The sequence below is a fragment of the Pteropus alecto genome, unplaced genomic scaffold, assembly GCF_000325575.1.
Source record: "Pteropus alecto unplaced genomic scaffold, ASM32557v1 scaffold176, whole genome shotgun sequence".
NCBI classification, from domain to species: Eukaryota; Metazoa; Chordata; class Mammalia; order Chiroptera; family Pteropodidae; genus Pteropus; species Pteropus alecto.
The window spans coordinates 1,066,582-1,070,476 of NW_006438644.1; positions in this window are offsets into that span (position 1 = coordinate 1,066,582).

Genomic DNA, 3,895 nt, shown 5'->3' on the forward strand with positions numbered 1-3,895 from the left:
GCTAATTTCCTCATCTTTATTAGCACAGAATGATTATTCATGACAAAAGTCAGAGAAATGGGCCAGTTAATTACTTTACTTCTTTGAGCCTGCTTTCTCAAATTTAAGATTGAGACTAAATGCACTCAGAGGAAAAATAATAAATTAACGACAATAATTACAGATTGACTTCAACAAGGTTTCTGGTTCAATCCTAATTCATCCACCAACAGGAAAAATATAGCATTGTGGTTATTAAAATGTCATAAAGTCTTTGGTAATTCTCCCTTCAAGACATGGAGCTTAATTAAGACCTATCACCCTGGCTGCAGGCGGGACTTATCACATGATTTGCTTTTAAACTAACAACAGCATGTGGTAGTGTTAGGTGTGGCTTCCTCCTAGCTCTTGCTTGGTTCACTAGCTCTGAGGAAAGCCAATCACCACCAAGTTGTAAGGAGACTCAAGCAGTCCAAAGAAAAAGAACTGAGACCTACCAACTGTGAGCACTAACCTGCTGGAACATGAGCCACCTTAGAAGCAGATCCTCTAGCCCAGTCGACATCTTGACTGCAACCTCATGAAAGACCCTAACCTCGAACCACCTAAGCTACTCCCAGATTCCTGACCCACAGAACTACATGTGATAAACAAATGTTTTTCAATCTGTGAACCCTGATCCATCTGTGGTTGATGAAATCAAGTTAAGGCACTGCAATCAGCTTTCAAAAACATTAGTTAGAAAAAACAGCAGAGTATATGTGATAACAAGCACTTTCTTGAAAATTTTGTTTCAGTTTCACATATACATGTGTACTGGGTAGCATTTAACAAAATTTATTTCTTAGAATCACAAGTGAAGAAGTTTAAAACCCACAAGCCTACACTCAGGTTTAAGATAAAAAGTTCCCTAAAATATAGGGAATCTTTGAAGGAATGTGGTTCCCAATAACACCAAGTATAAAGTAAGCATTTTCTATACACCTTATAACCAAACCAATGAAATATGACTCTCGAAATACATCTTTTCTGATTTATATGTTAAGCTTGATGTAAAACACAAAAGGCATGTTAGACTTGTAAGACTATCGTGTAAAAGCATGTTGTTTTCCTAAAATGAGAGGTTACCCACAAAATTATGTAGTGAAAAGCTGCTTTGGAATCTAGCCATATTTATTTTCTCTTACTATAACTTTAATAATCAATGTTAACAGAAATTCCATCTTCATCTCTAGCACACACACTCACAAATGTCTGCCAGAGTTAACTACAGTATTATTAAATGGCTTTCTGCCCACTATCCAAGCAAGTCTCACTGAAACCATCCTCTTCAGAACATAAGCAAGTGCATAATTTTCACGCACCTTAGCATAACATCAAAACTTTCAGCAGCACAAGAGTTTGCACAATATTTACAATATAATAACTTGAAGAATTCACTCAGATTATTTGCTTGCAGTGATTTTCTTTGAAAATGTGTGAAACTATTTTTGAACTCCTAATTTGGCAAATGTGTTTCCTAAATGCAAAATAAATAATCACATAAGCACTACACACGATTTAACTTTTTCTTATTACTGAATTCAAGGCATTTGTGGCTCTCCCACAACCACACTGACAGCTTCCTTTGGCCCTATCCTGAGATACACTACCATAGCCCTTTCTAAAAGGACTGTTTTCTCCCCAACTTTTGCAGATATCCATCTAAATGTTTCTACTTAAATAAGTTGTAAAAAGCAGATCCAATCTGTACAGCATTCCTTATAATGCTATTACTTGATGACGGTGACTAAAAATCAATTAGCATACTTGACAAAATCTAAGTCTGCATGCCTACGCCTTGAGAGAACTAGCAGCAAAGCAGCTCAATTCTAAATTCAATAACAGCTCTTGAAGACTAGAATGGTCCTGACAGCATTTTGTCTAGGAATGAGATTCAGAGTTGGCAGGAATAAGCCACGGGTTTATTCCTATACAATTATATAGAGTACATAGTACAGAGAAACCTCCCTGATCTTAAGATTATGCACAGCTACTTTTTGACTCAAGACCAATTACTCTAGACACAAAGGCAAGTTTCTATTCAATGGCTTCAAATCTAAAACTTTAGCATTAGTTTTGCCCACTTTTTCCTTCAGTGTCTCAGTTCACGCTCCATATGAGCACTCCATCAGATCATAAATTTGAAAGGTCAAGGTCTAAAAAAACTAAGAACCCAAAGCTCTAACTATAACTCTCCACCAATCAAAATCATTTTAGTTTCCTAGTAAGATGAAACAGATTTCAATTGCAGAGCCAATCCTGGCATGCAGGAAACCCGGCATGCCAGTCAGAAGGCCAACTTTGATGTTTTAGTGATAGTGCATTAGAAATACTTATATCAGGGTCAGAATTTGGTTTTGCAGGCAAACATTTAACCACTCGACAAGTCATTTATCTAGCTGATCAAAGAACAAGAAAAGTTCAAGGCAGGTATATAACAAATCTATTCACTTGCACCACTAGTTACACAGCTGCTGTCTTCAATGAAAAAAGAATTAGTCATCAGTAACCCCAATATAACTGAATTACTAAATCAAACTCAAGAGTTTTAGAAGGGACACTTCTGTATGTTAAATTAACTCTTAAGATGGTAAGCTTACCTTAGATATGTGAACTACGTGCCAGGGCACTGTGCTATGTAAACCAAAATGGATTTGACAAGGAGCTTATAACCAGGATGGCATGCTTTAAACTACAGTATCCTAGAAACCACTGCCTCCATTTCCTTACAAATCAAGCCATATTTTTTGTCACCAAAATACTATAAAATCATAGTATAGTATAAAATCAAAGCCAGTCCTCAAAGAATTAAACTGTACTTCCAAAAACATAAATTCTAGCAAAATGGCAACAACAGAAAACTTTAAAATGTTAAGAATGACCATCAGAGAATCTAAGTCCCTTGCCTGTCCTGTAATGTTTCCGGATCTCCCTGTTAAGATTTCAGGACCTCAGATTTAACAGAATGGCCAACTCTGGAATCCATTCCAACAGTACCTCAAAGACCAAACTTAAAGAGTAAACCGTTTATAAGTAACAAACATGCTTTTTCAGACTCTCGATATTTTTGGACCAAAGCTTCAAAAGCTTAAACCCAATTACTGGAATATGCATCAAATTCAATCCTACCAGAAACGTCTTACATGACACTCAAGTAGTCAGTCGGTAAGGACGCACCTCTACCACTATACACAGCACAGGCATTTCTATTTCAGTATGACTGTTCAGTTACCACTGGTGATAAAAGGTATTCGTGATTTACAATCATCTCCCTGGTTCTCGAATCCACTCCAATGAAGGTTAAAATCTATGTTAATACGGTAAGTCAAGGAACAAAGCTACAGCCCAAAGATGTCAAGAAGTTTGCAGAAGGATCCAAGCAGCTCTCCATCCCTTCCCCGAGTACCTCCTGGGTTGTCCTACCTAAACACTTTATGTAAACATGGGGCTTGTGACTCAAGCCTCCGGCCCCAGTAAGTGGAGAGAAGTTTCCTCGCCTCGGCTGCACATGGTTTGCAGAAGTTTGGCTGGAGCAGAGCGCGGAGCCGGGGTGGGAGCGGCAGTGTAGTTAGTGCTGCAGGCGGCGGCGGCGGCGGCGGCAGAGCAGCAGGAGGCGGAGGCGGGCGGGGGAAGGGGAGGCGCCTAAGCCCTCCTCTGAAGGGTCACAGGGGTGACCTGGGCCTCCTGGCTGGAGGATAGCACTCGGACAAGCCTGGGACACTCCCACTGCCTGCCTCAGCTCGGGAGCTCCAGAAGGCTGCTGGGCTCCTGCTGGCCAGTTCTTCTTTGCACTAGTCGCTCCGCTCTCTCGGTCATGTGACCTTAACGTAACCGGACAGGAAAAGCCCCGCCGCCGCCGCCGCCGCGCCGGAGA